At 44.3% G+C, this 24,400-nt stretch overlaps 1 protein-coding gene and 3 non-coding genes across 7 annotated transcripts in view; 2 read left to right on the top strand and 2 right to left on the bottom strand.

The window, feature by feature from the left end:
* Window positions 1-361: 361 nt before the first annotated feature.
* TRNAH-GUG (transfer RNA histidin (anticodon GUG)) lies at window positions 362-433 on the bottom strand. The gene has a single exon. It is a non-coding gene; the product is annotated as a tRNA-His (tRNA).
* A 1,481-nt stretch (window positions 434-1,914) lies between these two features.
* TRNAH-GUG (transfer RNA histidin (anticodon GUG)) lies at window positions 1,915-1,986 on the bottom strand. The gene has a single exon. It is a non-coding gene; the product is annotated as a tRNA-His (tRNA).
* A 108-nt stretch (window positions 1,987-2,094) lies between these two features.
* The window catches only part of SLC28A2 (solute carrier family 28 member 2), a 68,164-nt gene continuing 45,858 nt past the window's right edge, over window positions 2,095-24,400 (top strand). For 3 of the 4 annotated variants that reach the window (XR_014812019.1, XM_084971170.1, XM_084971178.1), the window contains exon 1: window positions 2,095-2,227. The gene's annotated coding sequence lies outside the window, so the exon portion shown is untranslated. Of the gene's footprint in view, window positions 2,228-10,267; window positions 10,357-24,400 lie in introns of those variants that run through there. The other variant, XM_084971189.1, reaches the window with a different exon arrangement.
* TRNAH-GUG (transfer RNA histidin (anticodon GUG)) lies at window positions 2,647-2,718 on the top strand. Its single transcript has one exon. It is a non-coding gene; the product is annotated as a tRNA-His (tRNA).

Here is a 24,400-nt window from a genome sequence, read left to right as displayed (position 1 = left end):
ACACTTCAGTGGACTTGTGCATATTTTATTCTCTATTTGAAAATGGACAAATTATTTTTTTGAAAAAATGCATGAAAAAGAAAAAAACCCGCAAAACCACAGGGGCGCTGTTTGGTGTAAGAGAACGATTTTTTCATGAGGGAAGGGGTTAACAATTGTTTGATCTGAAGCCGTATTTAGAGTATTAAATGAGAATTACTCAAGGTGGCTATCGCAGGTGTAGCTCAGTTTTCAAAATAGAGATGCAGCGGTTCATTTCGAGAAAGTGAGTCATGATTTATACAACGTGTTTTAGACTGGCACACAAAAAGATAAATAATTTAAAAAAAGCAGGCCCCTTGCCGTGCCATTGTTCCCACAATGCCGTGACTCGGATTCGAACCGAGGTTGCTGCGGCCACAACGCAGAGTACTAACCACTATACGATCACGGCGAGCTACCGGGGACCTGCAGAGTCGCCTTTCTGATTGTCTACTTCAACAGTTATAGGCCTTCCCATTCTGTACGTCACTGAAAGGTCCACCTATGGGGCGGGTTCCGGCCCAAGGCCGAGTCTCAGAACGCGCAGGCGCATTGCTCCCTTGCCAGCTGCTCGGGTTCTCTCCTGTTTTGGCCCATCAGCCACGGAAGGTGGAGATAATGCAGTAAAGGTGGTGGAAGTTTTCAGTGGGGACCACTTGGGGATCCAGGGACCGGCCCGGCCCGGCCCGAGCTCAGACTGTTCACAAGCTGAATAACTCTCCTTGAAGGACGCCCATCTCCTCTGCCTCGGAGACCATTCCAGCGGCCCCAAACCGCAGGGGACGCTCCTCGGGGCTTCTCCTCCCTGACAATTTCCGCAGGATTGACCCAACGCTGCCTCTGCGGAATACGTGGGTTCCCCCAGGACCCGGCAGGCCACTTAGAAGGGACCCAATGAACACATCTCACCCCGCCATTCCTAGTTTCTCTTACTCCCACGAAGGCCCTGACTCGTCGCTCCACGAGACTCCCGCCGGAGCCGATACCCTCCTCTTTTGCGTTCCTGGGCCCAGCAGGGACTTGGTCCGATTTTTCTTCTTGTACGTCCGTGCTCCCGTCCCCAAGGCTCCTAGAACCATGAGTCCACAGTAGGCAATGACTTTTTGCTAAACTGAGAACGTGCTACTCGTTCTAACAAGTGAATCCAGAGAACCCACCCATCTCTCCGTGTCGTCTGCTCTAATCGCTCGCCCCCTTCTCCACCCTGCAGAGTCGCCAGAGGAATCTTGCTAAACGCGAATAGAAACATCTCACTCCTCCACCTCTTATCCTCACCCCCAACACTGCAGGAAATTTGTCTACCTTTTCCAGCTCATCTTGTGCCTTCCCTCAGTGTCCTTTCCCATTGCCTAGTTACTCGTTTTCATTTGCTCAACACGTCCTTGAGAAGTGCCTACTACCTGTCAGGCCAAGGTTTTTGGGAGTCGTGGGGGTGAGGAAGCGAGAAGACCTACAAAAAGGAATTGTGATAGTTCCTTTTAGAGACCTCCTTTAAGCCTCAGCACCCTAGATTACCCTGGCTGCTTGACAAATTCCCTTTCTGCCGTTAAGAGCTGCTTCAAAGGTCACCTCCTCTGCGAATCCTTCTCTTTCTATTACTGGGAGCCCGTTTCCACTGGTGCCATGGAAATTTGTACATATGTCAATTATAACATTTATGAGCCTTGCCAGCGCGCTGTGCTTTGTCCGGAAGAACAATGACATGCGTAACCAAGGGTAACAGGAAGCCTACATTCTTCCGGAATCCAATTTAGCCAGGCGTCTGGCGTAAATATTGTTTCCAACTGTCACGGGCAGAGTAGTATCCATTTTCGAATGGTGGTACCAACTGAAGATAAAATTTGATGATAGCGTTAAAACACAAGCCTCTTGCCGTGTTATTGCTTTACACAATGCCGTGACTCGGATTCGAACCGAGGTTGCTGCGGCCACAACGCAGAGTACTAACCACTATACGATCACGGCGAGCTACCGAGGCCCGGCGCTGTTTCTCTGTCGCTGAAGCTTTTCTCTGTTTAAAGCCACGCCCACCTTGCCTTGTCACTGCTCTTTCCCGCCCAACTCTAACCTCGCAGTTTCTCACTGGCGTCTTGCTCTCTCCGCATTCTTCTGCGCTCGCCCGCGAGCCAGGTCCCATCGTTTTTCTATCTCCTTGCAGGCCGTGTCGGAATTTCTCTTACCCTGCGTCTGGAAGGAAGTTGTGCGGGTGGGTCCAAACTGATTTTCCTTCTTGTAGGATTTAAGAAACATCCCCATTCCCATTTCCGTTCAGATAGCTTGAGCGCCGGGGCACGGTGGGTGTGAGAAGGGGGGCCCATTGCCGCCATTCGGACGGCCCCGGCGCTTCACATGCGCAGACTGCGTGAGGGCCCCGGTGGATTGCAGCCCCGACCTCCCAAGGTGTCTTTTAGTTTGTAAAACACTTTCAACGTCCTGTTTTATACGGTGCCTGCAGATGACAAGCGAAGACGTCGGCCGGGAGTGCCCAGTGCCTCCACCCGGCTTCAGGCTGGGCATGAGGACCAGAGGGGCCGGGTCGGTATTGGGCAACTTTAGGCTAGAGCGGCAGCCATCTCAACAGGAACAACACTCGGTGACGTGATTCTCGTGGCGCCCCAGTAGCTCGCCGTGATCGTATAGTGGTTAGTACTCTGCGTTGTGGCCGCAGCAACCTCGGTTCGAATCCGAGTCACGGCATTGTGGGAACAATGGCACGGCAGGGGCGCCTTTTTAGATTCGGAAGTCTCTGATTGTGCCCGTCGGATGGACTTTAGGTCAGGGCCTAGATTATAAAGCGGCAAAAAATGAATTCTGGGACTTCACTGTCTCTTTATAACTCAATCTGCCAGTCAATCAGCCAGCCTTCCTCTCCCTTGCTGTATATGATTGTTAAATTTAGGGAGATTGTACCGTGGGGTACTCTCTCTTTCCTCATTTGTTTCCTATCAATGGTGAAATCATTTATTAGGTTCTCTTAAAAAGCCTCATACTGGCTAAAGACCCAATACTTGGGAGTGCAGGGATTTTAGGAACATCGTGCACATATTTACTAAGGGTTAGAAGAGTGCAGATTAGACAGTAAACTGTGACAGGTGAAAAATCTGACCGCTCTGGAGGCTCTGGTTCCCACAGCCACTGTGAGAGTGCCAAAGAGGAGTTTGTGGCCTCCAGTGCCTCTTAGGTGAGAAGGATTTTCTCCTGGAGGATTTTTTTCTAATCTGCCTCAGGTTCAAAGCAAATTTTAGTTTGTTTTATGAGCATTAAAAAAAAAAAAAAAAAGCAAAAAACAAACCAAAAAAACCCCCAGGGAGTTCCCATCTTGGCTCAGTGGTTAACGAATCCAACTAGGAACCATGAGGTTGAGGGTTTGATCCCTGGCCTTGCTCAGCGGGTTAAGGATCCGGCGTTGCCATGAGCTGTGGTGTAGGTTGTAGACACGGCTGGGATCCCACGTTGCCGTGGCTGTGGTATAGGCCGGTGGCTACAGCTCCGATTAGACCCCTAGCCTGGGAACCTCCATGTGCCACAGGAACGGCTCAAGAAATGGCAAAAAGACAAAAAAAAAAAAAAAAAAAAAAAAAAAAAATCCTGGGAGTTCCCATTGTGGCGCAGTGGAAATGAATCCCACTAGTATCCATGAGTATGAGGGTTCCATCCCTGCCTGGCCTGGCTAACTGTGTCCGGGCTCCGCGATGCAGTGAGCTGTGGCATAGGTTGAAAACGTGGCTGAGATCGGGTGTTGCTGTGGCTATGGCAAAGGATGGCAGCTGCAGGTCCGCTTTGACTCCTATCTTGGGAACTTCCATATGCTGCCGGTGCAGCCCTAAAAAGCAATAATAATAATAAATTAATTAAAAAATCCAAACGCAGGAGTTCCTGTCGTGGCGCAGTGGTTAACGAATCCGACTAGGAACCATGAGGATTTGGGTTCGGTCCCTGGCCTCGCTCAGTGGGTTAAGGATCTGGCGTTGCCGTGAGCTGTGGTGTAGGTTGCAGACGAGGCTCGGATCCAGCGTTGCTGTGGCTCTGGTGTAGCCTGGCGGCTATAGCTTTGATTGGACTCCTAGCCTGGGAACCTCCATATGCCACCAGAGCAGCACTAGAAAAGGCAAAAAAAGACACACACACACATGCAAAAATCCAAACTCGAATTTAGGTCCGTCATTTGGCATTAGGCCAAATGGAAGTAAGTTTTGGATTTGACTCTCAGATGGCTGGCAATGGCAGTTTCACTATCAAGGAGGAAATGAGATAGGACTTCCTGAGCAACGGGGCTCTCCAGCTTTGGGACCTAGAGGTGTCAAAGCAAGTTTGTAAGTAGTCTTAGGAAGGATGGATTTTTCGATGAGGTTGTGCTCCCTTTACTGGCAATCTGTTAGCAAAAGCTCACTGAATGGCCTGTAAAAGTAAGACACTCATCCTAAATTTGATGAGTTTAAAGCTGCACAACAGGACAGCTCAGATGGTGGGACAGTAGAATGGGGAAAGTGGTGCCTTAGAAATTGTCAGATTTTGGACTCTGATTTAAGCGTTTTGTATATATGGAAAATCACCATAACCAGCAAAAATAGAACCAGCCAAGAGTATGTGACAACTTCTGCAGCTCTGACCATTTACAAGGTAATTACACTGAAGAGGTTTTATGTGAGTGTGTTTGTGGAGGGATGGCCACAGCCTGTAGTAGCTTAGTGTGGGCCTTTAGTTCCTAGACCCAGACTGAACCCAGAACACAGCAGTAAAAGAGCAAGTTCTAGCCATTAAACTACCAGGCAACTCCCTAAAGGTTTTTAAATTTGCAGGCTGGAATAGGATATCAGGGTGGGAAGCAAGGAAAAGATCTTTTTCCCTGACGGCCCAACCCCCAATCCCCATTCCTTTCTTGCTGGTGCTTCATTACTAGGCAATGAGCTGCTATCATTCTGGAGAAAAATTCTGGGCAGTCACTTTCTAAGAGTATTATGAGTAAAAATAGTCAACCAAGAAAATAAAAACCACAATCGTATACCACTGGAGGTGACCCACTCTAGCTTTTCATATCCATTCAAGGCCACTGAACTATATATTCTAAAAGCAGGAATGTGAACAGGGAGTTCCCGCCGTGGTGCAGTGGTTAACGAATCCGACTAGGAACCATGAGGTTTTGGGTACGATTGCCGTGAGCTGTGGTATAGGTCGCAGACGTGGCTCAGATCCCATGTTGCTGTGGCTCTGGTGTATGCCAGTGGCTACAGCTCCAATTAGACCCCTAGCCTGGGAACTCCATATGCCACAGGAGCGGCAAAAAGACAAAAAAGACAAAAATAAATAAATAAATAAATAATTTAGAAAGTGAACAGAAAGTTACTGGTTGCTGGAAGAGTAATAGAAAGGGAAGGTGCTCTAACTTCCGACTGCTGACCTTGGCAGGTATACAGTTACCCTGGAGATGGGTGCCTCCAGCTATCAAAATGTCATGATATCCTCTTCGCTTGATTCCCCTTGCTCAGATTTCAGGCCCACAAAATAGAATTTTGGTAGTGATTTGCCTGCCCATGTAGACATTCCTGCAGGGAAGAGCATTGCTCTGAACAAGTTTTCTGATTAGTTGGCATTTGTTCTTACCTTTGGCATTTTAGTTTAGACTCTGAAGAGTCCGGTTGGTATGATTCATTCCCCTTGAGTCTGCTTATCTCTGGGTGCACTGCCAAAATGGAGTTTCTGGGCTGCAAAGCTGAGGGCTGAGACCCCGGCCTGGGATGACCTCACCAAGACTGCTGCTCCCACTCTCAGAGCAGTTTGTCAGCTCCCTCCCCTTGACCTCTTGATTTAAACCACGTGCTTTGCACCAGGAAAGATACAGGAAAAAACCTTAAAGGGGAAAACCTCAAAGGGGACATGTTTTATAAGCTTCAGAGTGTTTGCTTAAGCATTCAACCCCTTGGCCTCTGGCCATATTCAGTGCCTCTGGGAGCTGCTACTGCTATAGTTGCCAGTCACCACAGGGACACAGTACAGACTGGACCAGCATCAATTGGTATCACCCAGAAACTAGTTCATAATCAGATCTTGGCCCACAACCCAGAACCACTGTATCAGAAACTTCATTTTAACAAGATTCTCCCCAGAATATTCATCTGCACCTTAAAGTTTGAGAAGTGCTGCTCTGGTCTAGAGAACTACCTGGCTCTGATAGAGTCCTTCATTATTTGATTTGTGAATACTTGGGGTTACTAGAAGAAACCTGCCTGAATCTCCTGGGCCTTATCATCTACTGCGCTTCAATGATGGGGGTGACACTGAAGTTTTGAGGATGAGAAGATAGAATTCTGGAAGGGAGTTACTGAAGGCCCCATGCATGTTTGAGGGCATCCAGGAAGGAGGCAGCAGCCACTAGGAGGTGCTACACCTCAGGAAGTAGGACAATCTAGAAGACACTACTTTGGACTAAACCCCTGTAACACTGAACTCATTCCTCAGGGATTCTCTGTATGTTCAGGATTCAAGTTCTAGTCATTCATTTATTCAGTAAACTAGCATTTTTAGCTCTTAGAGTGCTATACTTCATGGGGAACTGCAATCTCTTTACAATACTTCTTGCCCAAAATAGTTTATTTTCCAGCTGGAAGAGAATGCTATCTCAAAGGCAATGATCTGAAAACAACACAAGAAATACCATAGAAGAAAGAGCCATTTCTTGGAGTTCCCCATTGTGGTGCAGCGGAAACAAATATGATTAGGAACTATAAGGTTGCGGGCTTCATCCCTGACCTCGCTCAGTGGGTTAAGGATCCAGCGTTGCCGCGACCGCAGTGTAGGTTGAAGATGCGGTTCGGGTCTGGTGTTACTGTGGCTGTGGTGTAGGCCGGCAGCTGTAGCTCTGATTTGATCCCTAGCCTGGGAACCTCCATATGCTGCAGGTGTGGCCCTAAAAAAAGCAAAAAAAAAAAAAAAAAATCTTGCCACAGTGGAAGGGAACTGTCCAAGGAAGAGCTGACATAAGCTTCCAGAATGGCCAGGGGCGGTATGCAGAAGTTCCCAGATCAGGCATTGAACTTGTGCCCCTGTGCTACAGCAGTGACCTGACAATGCTAGATCCTTAACCCTATGAGCCACCAGGGAATTCCTTTTTTTAAAAAAAAATTTTGGTGTGTTTTTATCTTATTCATTCCCATTCATTTTATCAGCAAAATTTATTAATAGCCTACTATGTGTTCTAGTTTCTGGGGTTGTAGTAATGAATAAGACAGATGCATTATTCTTTCTTTTTTTTGTCTTTTACAGCCACACCTGCGGCGTATGGAGGTTCCCAGGCTAGGGGGCTAATCAGAGCTGTAGCTGCCAGCCTATGCCAGAGCCACAGCAACTCAGGATCCGAGCCAAGTCTGCAGCCTACACCACAGCTCATGGCAATGCCGGATCCTTAACCCACTGAGTGAGGCCAGGGACCAAACCCGCAACCTCATCATTCCTAGTTGAATTTGTTAACCACTGAGCCACGATGGGAACTTCCAGATGCATTATTCTCATAGATGTATATTTAGTACAGGAATAAGAAAGTTAAATGAAAGTAAAAGAATTTGTGCTAGTAGAAAATAATGTGATATAGTATTCTCCTGTTCCCTGCCTATTATCCACCCTTGTACCCACTCAGCTCCTTGGACTGTACAAAGTATGATGACTGATAATAGTAAGTGTTGCCTTTTAATAGGGATCAAAGTTTTATACTAAAAAGATAAACTCACACCCAGAGTGACCCACATGTGGCATAAAGAGCCTTTAGATCTGAGACAGTCTTGTGTGGGCAGGGTGTGCAGAACTCTGTAGGGACCTACATGGACCTGCAGGATTTTTTTTTTTTTTTTTTTTTTGTCTTTCTGTCTTTTTAGGGCCATACCCTTGGCAAATGGCGGTTCCCAGACTAGGGGTCTAATCAGAGCTGTAGCTGCAGGCCTATACCACAGCCACAGCAACTCTGGATCTGAGCTGCGTCTGTGACCTGCACCACAGCTCAGGGCAATGCTGGATCCTTAACCCCCTGAGCGAGGCCAGGGATCGAACCTGCAGCCTCATGGTTCCTAGTCCAATTCGTTAACCACTGAGCCATGACGGGAACTCCTAAATTTTATTTTTATCTTATTTTTTTTTTTTTTTTAGGGCTGCACGCAGCATATGGAAGTTCCCAGGCTAGGGGTGGAATCAGAGCTGCAGCTGCCAGCCTATGCCACAGGCACAGCAATGCCAGATCCAAGCTGCCTCTGTGACCTACACCACAGCTCATTGCAACACCAGGTCCTTAACCCACTGAATGAGAGCAGGGATACTAGTGGGGTTTGTAACCTGCTGAGCCACAACATGAACTCCAGGTTGAACATATTTGGATAGAAAGTAAATTCAGGAGTTCCCATCGTGGTGCAGTGGTTAACAAATCCGACTAGGAACCATGAGGTTGTGGATTCGATCTCTGGCCTCGCTCAGTGGGTTAAGGATCCAGCGTTGCTGTGAGCTGTGGTGTAGGTCGCAGATGCGGCTCGGATCCTGCGTTGCTGTGGCTCTGGTGTAGGCCGGTGGCTACAGCTTCGATTAGACCCCTAGCCTGGGAACCTCCATATGCTGCGGAAGCGGCCCTAGAAAAGGCAAAAAAAAAAGAAAAAAAAAAAAAAAGTAAATTCAGTAAGCAAATAAGTAAAAGTGCCCCTTTTCCATTCTTGCATGTGTCACCTGAGTTGTGCACCTCACATACATGCAGAGTGACTAGCACAGAGGTGTTCACTATACATTTGTTTGTTGGTTGTTTCCAGGTACTTCTCTCCACACCACGGAAAAAAAGCAATGGGGAGATCCTGCAGGACTATTCCTGTCATGAGGCCTGAAACTTATTCCTGAGTCAATATTATAGAAGCCACCACCTCTCAGAAGCAAAGGTGTAAAATCAGTGGTTTTCACAGAGTTCCCTGATGATCTAGTGGTTAGGATTCAGCAAAGGTCTAAATCAGTGGTTTCCATAGAGTTCCTTAGTGGTCTAGTGGTTAGGATTCAGCGCTTTTCACTGCCCAGGTCTGAGAACTGAGATCCCCCATCAAGCCACTCCACATGGAGGGGGGAAAAAAAAAACTTAAAAAAAAATCTGGAGTTCCCGTCGTGGCCCAGTGGTTAACGAATCCGACTAGGAACCATGAGGTTGCGGGTTCGGTCCCTGCCCTTGCTCAGTGGGTTAACGATCCGGCGTTGCCGTGAGCTGTGGTGTAGGTTGCAGACGCGGCTCGGATCCCGCGTTGCTGTGGCTCTGGCGTAGGCCAGTGGCTACAGCTCCGATTCGACCCCTAGCCTGGGAACCTCCATATGCCGTGGGAGCGGCCCAAGAAATAGCAACAACAACAACAACAGACAAAAAGACAAAAGACAAAAAAAAAAAAAAAAAAAAAAAAAAAAAAAAAAAATCTGTGGTTTCCAAACATTATTCTAGAGCTGATTAAACAGGGATGAGTTTTTTGTTTGTTTGTTTGTTTGTTTTTTAAATCATGAAATGAGAGTAATAAGGTTAACATGGGAGGCTTTTCAAGAGTCTAAATATGTTTAATTCAAAGAACTATCCTCCAGGCTAAGGTTATGCCTCTCCTAATTCTGAGGTCTTACAATGACTTTTATAAAATATGTGACAATTTAAAAAAAATCTTTACTTGGAAAAATTAAAAATTGGCAATCCTATTTTAATCTCCCAAATTATTTTTGAAATTTTCCAGTCAGAGAAATCTAAAAGTACAAAGCTCCCTACAGGTCCCAGTGAGCAAAGCATCAGGCTGAGAAGAAAAGGTCCTCCTTTTGTAGTGTGTGTACAAAGGAATGCTCAGAAGGAGAAATGTTCTTGTTCTGTCAGGCAGTGGTCCAGGCTGGCACCCATCCATCCACCCAACAAAAAGTAGTCCTCGTATGATCTGTGTTAGGCCTTGGAGATATAAATTTGAATAAGATATTCTTACTCTGAGATCATGTCAGTGAAGGGTTAATCAGATAAGTGAAGAAATAATTACAGCCGTGCTAGAAGTACATGCAAAGTCTGTTGGAGCTTAAATCATTCATTCCTCCAGGATATGACATGTGAGCTGGGTTCCAAGGCATGCATAGTAATTTTCATGGCAAAGAAGGGAAAAGGGTGTTCTAGGCAGAGAGAAAGGCAGAAACAAAGGCAAGGAAGCCTGAACAAACAGACAACTTTGGAAAAAACAAGGCAAAGCTATGACATAAGGTATGGAGAGGAGAGTGGCTGGAGATGTGGACTGAAAGAAAAACACAATGTAAAGTTGTGAAGACTGAGGACTTTACTGAGAACTATAGCCAGAGAGAAAGCCTTACCTAGCTGTGAGTACCTTCTCCAAAGACCTAAAGGAGGAGCCAGGACAAATTTGAACTTTTTTGCTGGGAAAAACATGTGGTCAAGCATCAAAAGATTATGGCTAATCACACAGAACAGATATCTGAAATTAGTGATTTTTTAAAAATTGTAAATTTAAAAAATTCTTTGTCGTTCCCGTTGTAGCTCAGTGGAAACAAATCTGACTAGGAACCATGAGGTTTCGGATTCGATCCCTGGCCTCACTCAGTGGGTTAAGGATCCAGTGTTGCTATGGCTGTGGCATAGGCCGGCAGCTGTAGCTCTGATTAGACCCCCTAGCCTGGGAACCTCCATATGCTGCGGGTGCGGCCCTAAAAAAAGACAAAAGACAAAAAATGTATATATATATATTATTGTGGTTGGTTTACAATGTTGTGCCTATTTCTGCTGACAGCAAAGTGGCTCAGTTATACATATATTACATTCTTTTTTAATATTCTCTTCCAGCATGGTCTATCCCAGGAGATTGGATTTAGTTCCCTGTGCTACATAGCAGGAACTTGTTGTTTATAAAGTTAGTGATTTTAGTGCTTTTCTGTGTCTGGGAAGATACAAGAATCTTGGTCATTTGAAAATTTTCCTTAGATCTTAATTATCTAAAGGCCAGTATATCCAAAGCATAGACTGTTTCCTGTTTTTTCCATTCTGAATTCCCCTCGGGGTACACTGCCGGTGGGCAACTGTGGGTGGCTAATGGCTTGATCCTTGTAAGACTGGTATGGTAGGCAACATTTTTTTGCTAAGGGTGGAGCCAAATTGATGAATCTCTTGACCCTTACTGAGAGAGGGCTTTTTCAGGAAAGCTGGTGGTTCCTGACATTTTGTGGTAACTTACTGCTTTGGGGATCCACTGAAAGCTATAGGCTTGTTCTTCAGCTATGATAAAATATCAGGAATTCACAGATTTCCTGAAAGCTGCTCAGAGACTTTCTTCTGGGCATTGTGGGACCATTCAAGTCTCCTCCTTTTTGTCTTTTGTCTTTTTATTTATTTATTGTCTTTTGTCCTTTTAGGGCCACACCCACAGCATATGGAGGTTCCCAGGCTAGGGGTTTAATCCGAGCTGTTGCTTCCGGCCTACACCAGAGCCACAGCAACACCAGATCCAAGCCGTGTCTGCGACGTATACCACAGCTCACCGCAACGCTGGATCCTTAACCCACTGAGCGAGGCCAGGGATTGAACTTGAAATCTCATGGTTCCTAGTTGGATTCGTTTCCACTGTGCCACAATGGGAACTCCCCTAAGTCTCCATTTTTAAGCAGAAGGAGAACATAATCACATTTTCCTTTTATTTTTATTATTATTATTATTTTTTGGTTGTACCTGTGGCATGTGGAAGTTCCTGAGCTAGGGATCAAACCTGCACCACATAAGTGACCTGAGCCACAGCAGTGACAATGCTGGATCTTTTAACGACTATGCCATTGGGGAACTCCTCACATTTTCCTTTTAGAAAGGTGAGGTGTAAATTGGTAGTTATGGACAGTCTTAATTCAAAGGAAAGACAGAAGAGGATTTCAGCCCCCTGCTCTGGTGTTTGAGGTTGGGGTTGGGAACGAATCTAGCGGACTAATCTTCCCTCACATCACACTCATAGTTTTTTCCTCCTGAACTCAGAGGTGGTGGTGGGGAGGGAATGGACATGTTAGATGAAGGGAATGGATGTGATGCTTGAGAGGAAGCTCTAATATCAAAGGTGGAATATTTTCTAGTGTCCTAGTAGTCAAAATAGTATGGAAATAGATGTATTTGTGTTGCCTTCATATCACTGTTAATATTGAGAATCTGACATAATGACAGAATATGCAAATTTCAAATATAATTTCGCATGACTACTCTTTGGTTCATGAGCCTCAGACTAAGTCTAGATGACTTCTTTTTCTTACCATATCATCAAAGCTGCTAACTCCTTTCCCCCTTAATTCTCTTTATTTTATTTATTTATTTATTTGTTTATTTTTTGCTTTTTAGTGCTGCGCCCTCAGCATATGGAAGTTACCAGGCTAGGAAGTTAACCAGGCTAGTTACCAGGCGTTGCCAATCAGAGCTTCAGCTGCTGGCCCACACCACAGCCACAGCAATGTTGTGTTGGTTTTAAAATATATTCACAAATTGTTTGATACTACTCCCTTCTACAGGTAGAGCTTCATTTCCCTCTGGGACCTCTTTCCCTCAGGACTGAGGACTGGACTCAGTGGCTTCTTCCAGTGAACAGAATGAGGTAGAAGTGATGACGTGTCACTTCTGAGATGAAGTTATAAAATGCATGTGGCTTCCTCTTGTTACCAAATGCAAGTTCATGTGCCCAGTCAAACAAACTGAAACATTGGAATTTGGAGCAAAGAAAGTTTTATTGCAGGGCCATGCAAGGTGAATGGGTGATTTGTGCTCAAAAATCCCAAACTCCCCAGTAGTTTTCAAAGAGAAGTTTTTACAGACAAAACTTGGGGTGAGGGCTACAGAGTGTGTGACTTTCCTCTGATTGATTGGTGGTGAGGCAACAGGGAGGTGCTCCAGGAATCTTGGTCTCAGTCTAAATTTGCCATCCTTCATCTAGGTGGGGGCCATAGTTCTTGTAGAAGAACTCAAAGGTGTCACTTTGGGTGTTCCTTGAGGGGGAACTGGGACTCTACCCCAAGGCTGCCCTATCCTTTCTTGACTGCTCCTCCCTTGATTCTGCATACCCTCTCTACCCTGATTAGCAACTGTTTGAATCTGCCCTTTAGAACTCAGGAAGATCTTGAAGACTTAGTGAAACCTATTTCTTTTTTTTTTTTTAATTTGTTTTTTGCTTTTTAAGACTGCACCTGTGGCATATGTATATCTGTGACCTATACTGCAGACCACGACAACTCCAAATCCTTAACCCACTGAGCTAGGCCAGGGATCAAACCTGTATCCTCATGGATGCTAGTCAGATTCATTTCTGCTGAGCCACAATGGGAACTCTGAAACCTATTTCTTTTCTTTTCTTTTTTTGCTTTTTAGGGCCACACCCGCAGCATATGGAAGTTCCCAGTCTAGGGGTCTGATCGGAGCAGTACCTGATGGACTACACCACAGCCACAGCCACTGTCCTCATGGATACTAGTTCAATTCGTTACCACTGAACCACAATGGGAACTCCTGTTATCTGCTTTTTATGTACTTTGCTGGAAACTGGCCTACCTTTCTGGCTGCATTTTATTAGTTCTCTCTTCCAGATCTTAGAATGATTCTCTAATGCTTAAGACCATAGTCAGATATATTACTTTCAAGCCCAGAAATCTTAGTTGTCAGATGGACTAAACATCAACTCATGGAAGCAACAGCCTCTACAGTATTCTTCATTGCCTCCATCTCAGAAGTTATATTTTTAGCAGTGAAGAGTGTGACTTTCTTCATGTCTATGACAAGGTCAGAACTCAGAGGATGTGAAGCAATGGCAGGGAAACAAATGCAAGACCAAGGGAGTTCAGAGACTTGGGTTCTAGCCTAGTTCTGTCTTTTGGGCACTGTATACTTTCCTAAGGCTGCAGTAATAAATTACTATAAACAGGAGGCTTAAAACAACGGAATTTTGTTGAAAAGATATATACACTCCTATGTTCATCATGGCATTATTTACAGTAGGTAGCCAAAATATGGAAATAACCTAACGGCCCATCAACAGATGAAAGGATAAAAAGTTGTGGTATATATATATGTATATGATGGAATATTATTCAGCCATAAAAAGATGAAATCTTGCCAATTGTAACAGTATGGATGGATCTTGAGGATATTATGCTAAGTAAAATAGACCAGATGAATAAAGACAAATACCATATGATTTTACTCATTGGGGAATATAAAAAGTAAACAGGAAAAAAAAATGAACAGGAATTCCTGTTGTGTCACAATGGAAATGAATCCAGCATGCATCCATGAGGATGCGGGTTAGATCCCTGGCCTCATTCAATGGGTTGGGGGTCTGGCGTTGCTGGGAGCTGTGGTGTAGGCCGGCAGCTGTAGCTCCGATTCTTCCATCCCTAGCCTGGGAACTTCCATATGCCACGAGTGTGGCCCTAAAAAGCAAAAATAAATAAGTAAATAAATAAATGTATTTATTAAGATAGGACACTTGTAAGAGATGCAAGTGGGCTGGCAAGGAAGCTCTGCCCCAAGGGTTAGGTGGGCCATAGTTTTATAATCCAAGTGCAGTGGGGATGGGAAAAGACCGATTCTTCCTCTTTCTCCAAGTAGTTGCTCCTCCTTGGTATCCAGCAAGAGTATTTGACCCTAAAATTTCAAACTAGGACTGTCACGGTGCTTATTCAAATCACCAGAAGGGTGGTCCTTAAACATCTGCCCTTGGTCTGAACTTGAATGCAGGCCTCACTCCATCCCCCACCCAATGACCTGAGGCATAGCTCAGGCCTCCACTAGTCAAGCAAGCCTGTTTCATTCTGATGGCTTTCTTGAGCAGTTATTACCTTACAGTGATCTCCCAAAGTTCCCTAGGTTTCCCTCTCTATCTTATGGTCCCTTATTGGGACTTCTACAACTATCTGTAACTGTCCTACTCCCTTTCAGTTACCAGAGGGGCAAAATGGGTACAGAGGATCAACCATATGGTAATGGATGGAAACTAAATTTTTGGTGGTGAACATGCTGTAGGGTATACAGAAGTAAAAATATAATGCACACATGAAAACTTATGTGTTTCATTGGTTATAAACCAATGTTACCCCAATTAAAAACAAAACTAAATAGGAGTTCCCTTGTGGTCCAGTAGTTTAAGCATCTGGCATTGTCACTGCAGCAGCTTGGGTCACTGCTATAGCATGGGTTCACTTCCTCACCTGGGAACTTCCATATGCCATAAGTGCAGCAAAAACAAAACAAAACAGGGAGTTCCTATCATGGTTCAGTGGCCTTGCTCAGTGGGTTGAGGATCCAGCATTGCGGTGAGCTGTGGTGTAGGTCGCAGACGAGGCTTGGATTCCGAGTTGCTGTGGCTCTGGCGCAGGCTGGCGGCTACAGCTCTGATTCAACCCCTAGCCTGGGAACTTCCATATGCCGAGGGAGCGGCCTAAGAAATGGCAAAAAAAAAAAAAAAACCACACAAACAAACCAATAAATGAACAAAGAAACAAAACATGGACTTTTGTTCTCTCATAGTTCTAGAGGCTAGAAGTCTGAGATCAAGGTGTTGGCAGAATTTTGTTCCCTCCAAATGTTCTAGGGGAGAGTCCTTCCTGGTCTCTCTTTAGCTTCTGGTGACTCTAGGCATTCTTCAGCCTGTGGCTTGCCTAATTACATTTCTCTCTATCTTCATATTCCTTTGTCTCTTTTGTGTCTCAGATATCTCCTGCCTTTCTCTTACAAGGATATCTGTCATTGGATTTAGGGCCCAATCTAAGTCCACAATGATCTCATTTGGAGCTCCTTAGCTTAGTTACATCTGCAAAGACACTTTTCCCAAGTAAGATCATATTTAAGGTTCCAGGTGTTAGGATTTGTATGTACCTTTTTTTTTTTGGTCTTCTTTTTAGGACATACCTTTTTTGAGGCCATAATGCAACCCACTATAGGCACATTGTTACATTCTTCTCTGAGCCTAGTTTCTCCATCTGTGAAATTAAGGAGTTGAGCTGGATGACTCCCTAAATATTTTATAATTCTCTTAATCTTTACCTCATCTAATTAAAGTTCTATAAATAGCATCACCCTAAACAAAGTAGTTATAAGAGACAGCTAATAACCGACCATTGCATAATTCCCCAAGGGTTAGTTCCACAACATAGACTTGAGGGCCTTCATAGATAGACTTTTGTGCTATCTGTAAACCTAGTTTCAGCCTGGTTTAGTGTCAGGAAACTGAAGCTGGCTCTACCTTTAACAAGTTTCAACAGCTCACAACCACATGTGCAAAAAGAAGTAGGGACTTCTGATTCTTTTTCTTTTTTTTTTTTTTTGTCTTTTTAGGGCTGCACTCACAGTATATGGAAGTTCCCAGGCTAGGGATCAAATCCGAGCTTTAGCTGCCTATGCCACAGCCACAGCAACACAGAATCCAAACCATGTCTGTGACCTATACTGCAGCCATGACAACTCCAGATCCTTACCCCATTCAGTGAGGCCAGAGATCGAACCTGCATCCTCATTGATATTAGTTGGGTTCTTAACCTGCTGAGCCACAATGGAAACCATAGCATTTCTGATTCCTAAACAAATGTTAGTCCAGAGAAGGTCTTCTACATTTATTCTTCACCTCAATGATACAATTAAAAATTGTCTAGGAGTTCACCTCGAGGCTCAGTGGTTAACGAACCTGACTAGGATCTATGAGGTTGCCGATTCCATCCCTGACCTCGCTCAGTGGGTTAAGAATCCTGAGTTGCTGTGGTTGAGGTGTACGCCGGCAGCTACAGGTCCAATTTTACCCCTAGCCTGGGAACTTCCATATGCTGTGGGCATGATGCTAAAAAGCAAAAAAAAAAAAAAAAAAAAAAAATTAAAAGTTGTCCAGAACAGACTTGTTTTTTCTTCTCACTTTTTTTTTTTTTTTTTTTTTGCCACACCCACAGCATGTGGAAGTTCCTGGGACAGGGATTGAACCTGAGCTGCAATTGCAGACTGCACCACAGACAGCTAGGGCAGTGCCAGATCCTTAAGCTGCTGTGCTACAGGGGAACTTCCTCTTCTCACCTTAATTTTGCAAATCTCTATCCTTATATATATTACTAGTGTCATCCTATTATCTTTAATTTGCTTGAGTCTCAGAAGGCCACAGTACAGATTTCATGACTCTTGAAAATTGTTGGAATGCTTTATTTATATATAAACTGTATTTGTAAGTTATTCAGATATGTATGAATGTCCGTTTTTGGCAGGGAAAATTCCAGCAATTTTTAATGGACTTTAAAGAAAAAAATTATTAAGTCTATGCTGAGTGATTTAGGTGCCTACTTTTCCTGGAAACCAGCAAGGCTGTGAAGGCTTAGCTACTAGATAACAGAGCATCGCGAAATTCTATAGAACAGCTGGTGACTCACTCTAGGACATTCCCAAGGTGATGTGAAGGCCCAGCATTTTAATGAGGCAGAAGGTTGGGATTGGAAAATAAGTCTAACATCACTTTATAACAGCTTCATAGAAAGACCATTATGTTTCCAGTGGTCTTTTTCTAGCTCCTCTCCCAAGCATTTGGTTGTGTATCAGTTTGGAAAAGGCAATAGTCTTTGTAGTTAATGGCCAGCACTGCGGCCACCCCAAGACATGGCAGTGACATAGGTACAGTTGTCAGTCAGCAAAGGTCTCCCGCTCCCCATCCCCTTCCCCTTCAGCCTGTTCTAATAGGACACCCTCCCATTACCTCTCCCTACCCTGTGTATATATATATTCTCTTTCTAATCAGGTCCCATACCCTGGGGCCTGTTCTTTAATTTCCAAGATAATCTGTTAATCATTTAAGGTTTTATCTTAAATGCTTTATAATTGTTTACTAACCTTTGCTAAGGTTTGTTCTGTGTCAGCATCAAGTGCTTTATTATAGTTTTCTATCTTCTGGGATATGGGCGGAAAACTATTGAGTCAGCAAATCTGGTTTGCTGATTTTAGCTTCACACTCTTGTAGATACCAGCTCTGGTTCCTAAGCATTCCCTCCCAGGGCCTGATCCTTCTTTCCTCTAATTATTCTTTACCCAGTTCCTTTCAGAGGCAACTAGCTGACCTGCTAATTTGCTAAAGGGTGTTAAAGATATTATCTTCCTATCCCAAAGTGACTTTTTTTTTTTTTTTCCCTTTTGCCGCCCCTGTGGCATGTGAAAATTCCCAGGCCAGGAATAGAATCTGCACCACAGCAGAGATGCAGTCCGCTACAGTGACAACGCCAGATCATTAACCAGCTGCATCACAAGGGAACTCCAACATGGTCATTTTCATGGAGACATCTTAAGGCCACCCCTCCTTGGTGCTGAGACCCTGAGACTGATGCTGGAAAGATGGTACCAGAATCCAGGTTCTTGTTTACCGTGGTCGTAGAATGAACTTTGCGAACACACAGGCAGCGAACAAAGTTTTTATTAAAGGAAAGCAGATAGCTCCCAGGGTTCCTGGGAGTGGGGAGAAGAGCCCCCTTTCTCTATTGTCCTATAGGGGTTTTTGTTCCTTAAAGTTGGGGGGGGGTACCAAAGTGGGGTCCAGAGAGATGTGGTCTTCTCCCATTGGCCTTGCTCAGTTACCCATATCAGTCCTTGTCCAATAGGTCTTAGGGGTGGAAATGTCCCCAAAATCTCATAGTCTCTTTGCCCTTTTCTTCCCGTAAACTGAGTCACAGGGGATTAGGGATTAATGTCCATCTGGGTTTAGGTACACTCCCTATAGTAAACAAGGCCTGTGGGGATGTTATTCCCTGGAGCCCTTAAGCCATAAATTCTAATCAATGGCCATATCAAAGAATGCATTGGAGCCCATGCTCCTACACTGACTATGTGATTTAATATTCTGCCTCAAAACCAAGACAAAGAGGGATTCTGTGTATTGCCAGGGCCTCATGGTATACCTAGATCTTCAGAGCATTCTTGCCCCACAGATTCTGCCTCATTTATGACTTAATATCTGAGATGTGGCAAAGGAGAAATGGAGTGTGAGAGAAAGTAGTGTTGTGTCTGTTTGTGTGGAATAAAAGATATATTAACAGGAAGAAATTTGGCTTGTGGGCCTAGAAGGTATGTCTGCTCATTTGAACCTCTCTGAGCATAAATCTTGAAGCATTATAGAGGAAGCAGGTGTCTTGTTCTGCTCCGGTTGTCATAACAGATTATTGTAGGCTTAAAGAGAAATTTGTGTTGGCCAGTTTGTTTTCTAGTGAGAACTCCCGTCCTCACTTGCAAAAAGAGGGCCATTTTTTTGCTTTGTGCTCTCATGGTGGAAAGTGTCCACTCTGGTCTTTCTTATCATAAAAACACTAATCTGATTAGATTATGGCCCTGCCTTTATTACCTCTTTAAACCTTAATCACTTCCTTACTATAAATATAGTCACATTAAGGGTTAGGGGTTTAACATATGAATTAGAGGGGTGGGGACACAATTCAGCCCATTAGCAGGAGGGAAGGCTTAATCCTGACCCTTTGTTCTGTGCCCACAAAGGTGGGGGCATGTCCTTCAATGGTAGAGCCATCAACCTTCTATTTTGGAAGTAAGGGTTAGAGGCTGGGGTGAGGCTTACATATCTCTGCTCAGAGCTCAAGAGCATCCTGGGTACATGTCCTGACACAGTACTTAGTGTTGGCTTCACACATTTTGCTGCCTAGGGCCCACCTAGGCCTAGATCTCACACAAGAAGGCCCTTTGCCCACAGGTCCACAGCCCGGGCAATAGGTGTTCAGATTTAGGGTCGTGAGGAGGACTCCCTGGCCTCCAAAATTCATTTAGTCCACAAATTTTAAGGCTCCAGGTGCTGATCTAGGCATTGGAGAAATTAACCTGAACAAGACAAGGCCTACCTCCCTCATTTTCTCACCAGATCTTCAAAGCCCTTTACAGGGCACAGGAACCACATGGCAACTTCCTGACTTTGGTTCCCGGGAAGCAGCCAATTTCACATCGTTTCCTGAGGACAGATTTTGATCAGGCTAGAGAGGAGGAAGACAAAGGGTGGAGAAAAGAGAGTGTTGCTGAAACTCGGCCTCTGTCTGCTGTTGCCGAATAGAAACACAGTGTTAAGAGTTTTGGGCGAAGGAGAAAAAGCCAGCAAAGGAGGCTACAGCAGGCTAATACCTTAAAGACTATGCCCCCTTTTGGAGCAATTCAGGGGTGATTTATAGTTTGGGGAGTGGAAAATAGGGCCGTTGATAAGGGTCAGTGTAGAGGCAAGCTTGTACTGTCTTTCAAAGCTGGTGTTTAGTGGCCCCAGGACTGGTTCTGGAGGTCCTCCTTCTTCCCAGAGTAAAGAATGCATCATTGAGTAGTTTTTGTTGGGGATTTTAGTTCTGCAGAAAGGCTCAAAGATATTGTTCTGTATTTTCCCTGAGGAGGAACAAGGACCCTGCCCCAAGGCTCCACTCTTGTCTCTTAACTGCCCCTCCCTGGTCTCTGCATCCCCTCCCTTCCCTGATTTGCAGCTGCCCTTTGGAACTCGTCGAAGGTCATGGAGGCTGAAGCTTATTCCTTAAAAACAAGAAATGGAGGACACAGAAAGGCTCGTGTGCCCAGGAGCATCACAGGGTCCTGCTCGATTACAAGAGGGGACTTTACCTCCAAAGACTCTCTTTACTGGCTTCCCATTTATCTGTGCTGTCCTTTAGTGCGTGTCTCAGACATGATCCCTCCTCTCTACACCCCCATCTGACCCAGGTTGGACCCCACTTCCCCCTTCTACTTGCATGGTTTCCTTGGAAAGGCTTGCAGAGGTAGAGGGGGGAGGAGTGAAGCAAGGAGATGTTGGCAACCACTCTGTTCTGTCTTTCTTGCAGGCAGATTCCACTCTCAGAATCAATAGACAAGGAAAAGTCTTAAGAACTTGACCTATGGACTGAATTTCATGTGGAGTTTGCAGACTTCAAAGCTAGTGCAGCCGGGCCACTACTGCCAGAGTTATCTTAAATTATCTTAATCCCTTTTAGGAGAATGTCATCATATTTATCTTGATTGCATCACTGCTTGTCCAAGGCTTTATCAGGAACTGGAGCAACTTCCTGGGAAGAGGTAAACTGAGAGGCTGAATCAGTGCTCCAGAGGCAACACCCTCTGAGGCAATAGGAGATGGGGTGATTTTGGAATCTATCGATTGGGAGTTTGTGACTCTACTTGAAACAGTACCCAACTGTCTGAATTCATAATGAAAAGTTCCATTTAACAGTATTTGGGTAAGTTGCTTAACCTCTCTCAGCCCTGGTTTTTATAAAATAGAGGTTTAAAAAAGCAGTAACTGGAGTTTCGTCATGGCACAATGGAAACGAACCTGACCAGTATCCATGAAGACGCAGATTTGATCTTTGGCCTTGCTCAGTGAGTTAAGGATCTGGCATTGCTGTGGCTGTGGCATAGGCCAGTGGCTATAGCTCCGATTCGACCCTTAGCCTGGGAACATCCATGTGCCACGAGAGTGGCCCTAAAAAGACAAAATAAAATAAAATAAAATAGTATTAACTATCTTAAAGGGGTTGGGAGAATTCAGCGAAATAATATGTGAAAGGCTTTTGATTCAGATCTTCCCACCAAGTAAGCTCTCCATAAAGGTTAATTATTATTAATAGTAATTGAAGGTTTTGGCGATCACATTAGGACATGGTTTCTGGGATCCTTTTCTCCCTTCCCCTGTAGGCCTGTGTCAAACTCCATGGAGCCCATTCAGTGCTCTGAAACAGAGCTTGATAAAACCTCATCAATGTCTGGATTGGGTCCTTGGTACCTGGGTGCCAAGCTCAAATGAGGCCTCCCAGATAGCATTCACTTGCCATGGCAAGGAATTTTTTTTTTTTTTTTTAACAAAAATATGATTCCTGGAGTTCCACTTGTGGCTCAGCAGGTTAAGAACCTGATTAGTATCCATGAGGATATGGGCTCGATACCTGGCCTCCTTAGTGGGTTAAGGATCCAGGGTTGCCACAAGTTACAGTGTAGGTTGCAGATGCGGCTGGGACCTGCTCCTGCTGTGGCTGCAGTGTAGGCTGGCAGCTGCAGCTCTGATTCAACCCTTAGCCCTGGAATTTCCATATGCTGTGGGTGCAGCTATAAAAAGGAAAAAGGAATGGTTCCTCAGACAGCTATTCTCTGTCTAACATTTCTTTCTCCTATCCCTCAGTGTTCCTAAAATATAATAATAACATCAAATTCTTGTTAAGGGCTGCTATGTACCACAGCATTTTTTTTATGGTAAGGACTACTTGGAAGATTTTTATTTTGTTATTTATTTATTTATTTATTTTTGTCTTTTTAGGGCCACACCCGTGGCATATGGAGGTTCCTAGGTTAGGGGTCAAATTGGAGCTATGCCACAGCTCACAGCAACACCAAATCCTTAACCCACTGAGCAAGCCCAGGGATCAAACTTACCTCCTCATGGATGCTAATCAGATTCATTTCTGATGAGCCACAACGGGAACTCCTGCAAGATTAATTTTTTAAAAAGCCTACCTACCTTAAATGAGAAAATATAAGCATTGAATTTGATTTTATAGTTATTAAAGAATAATTGATATATTTTTTGTTATGAATAATGCAATCATGTGGCAAAAGAATTGTTTGCTTATTTGTGGTCAATAAATTTGCCTCTAATCCCCCAATAATTTATTATGTAATAAATAACTTAATGTATGCAATATATATAGTTTATATGAGCAGTAGATCTGAACAGCTAATTTCCTTAGGAAATGTACCTTATCATCCCATGTATTTTATTAATCACAAAGAAACCTTCTTTTGACAAAGAATGCAAACCTAGGACTTATAACATTGGAAAAGGACCTCCCTGTAATTTCTCTTAGTAAAACAGCCAGTGTTGCAGACATAATGTTCACTTCCCTTAAGGGAACAATGGCTTTTGTCAAGAAGAAATACGGTTTCAGTGAAGAACTTGCTGCTCCAGATTTCTTTTAAAAAAAGACAGTTTAGGAGTTCCTTGGTGGCTCAGCAGGTTGGGGATATGGCATTGTCACTGCTGTGGCTTGGGTAGGATCCCTGGCCCTAGAACTTCTGCATGCATTGGGTGTGGCAAAAAAAACCCCAAAAAACAAACAACAACAAAAAAAGCCCAGATTAATATTCTTTTTTTCTTTTTTAGGGCTGTAACCATGGCTTATGGTAGTTCCCAGGCCAGGGGTCAAATCGGAGCTGTAGCCGCCAGGCTATACCACAGCCGTAGCAATGCCAGATCCCCAACCCACTGAGCGAAGCCAGGGATCGAACCTACATTCTCATGGATACTAGTCAGATTTGTTTCTGCTGTGCCACAATGGGAACTCCTCTGGCTTAATATTCTGTTAAAATTCCTACATCAAATGTGTGGGAAAATATGTATAGTCATGAGAAATCTGTATTCTGATGAGCGAGGTATTTTTGAGTCTTGTGTCATTAAAAAAAAAAAAATGAACTTTGTGCTTCCAAAAGTACACATTTCACTTGTTTAGAAACAAAAGCCAAGTTTCCAAAAGGTCTTTTTTTAATGGCCAAATTTCACCCACTGAAGGAAAATAAAGCTTTACTGTAGTGGTTGCCTTGCTGGTTGTCATAGACTGCATATTTACATGTTCCCACCTCCAAATGTTGAAGCCCTCACCCCAAATGTGATGGTGTTGGAGACAAAGGCTTTGGGAGGTAATTAGGTTAGAGGAGATCATGAGAGAGGAGCCCTCAGTGTAGGATTATCGTCTTTATACAAAGGAAACCAGAAAAATTTCTCTCTTCCATGTGAGGACACAGCAAGAAGGCAGCTATCTGCAAGCCAGGAAGAGAGCTCTCAGCAGAATTAGGCCCTGCTATACCCTGATCTTGGACTTTCAGCCTCTAAAACTGTGAGAATTAAATAAAATTATTTAAGCTACTTGGCTATAGTATTTTGTTATGGTAGCCCAAGCAGACTAATACACCAACAAACTTTCTAGACCATGTTTCTCTTTTGTGGACAGATGTTTTCACATGGACTACTATTTGTGTTGAAGCCATCCGACAGCCTGGCTGCCCCTTATTCCTGGCTCTGAGGTCACTTCTTGGAGAACAGATTTGGTCCACCGCTTTTGATCTCTGTTCTTGCCACTTAAACATGGTCTAGGACTTTGTCTGGTTCCAACTCAAGCCTAACCCTAGCCCCTGGTCCCACCTTGCTGGGTTACTCCCAGGTGAAGGGTCAGATTATTAGTCATGTGTCAGGAACTGCTGAAGGTACAATGGAATCTAAGGAATACAGAATAATAGAGTGAATGGTGAACCTAAATTTATGGATAGAGAAAGAAGGGAGAGCCACAGAATGGAAAAGAGAGAGAACATTTATTAAACATCTCTGTGCCAGGCAACTTGTCAAAGAATTTTATTAATGAAGTG

This window comes from Sus scrofa, chromosome 1 (genome assembly GCF_054392235.1).
Source record: "Sus scrofa isolate SSC_HxYL_T2T_F1_AM1 chromosome 1, Sscrofa_HxYL_maternal_Yorkshire_Landrace_v2.0, whole genome shotgun sequence".
In the NCBI taxonomy this organism is placed as follows: domain Eukaryota; kingdom Metazoa; phylum Chordata; class Mammalia; order Artiodactyla; family Suidae; genus Sus; species Sus scrofa.
Note: the sequence above shows the minus strand (reverse complement) of the source record. Positions and strands in the feature narration are given on the sequence as shown.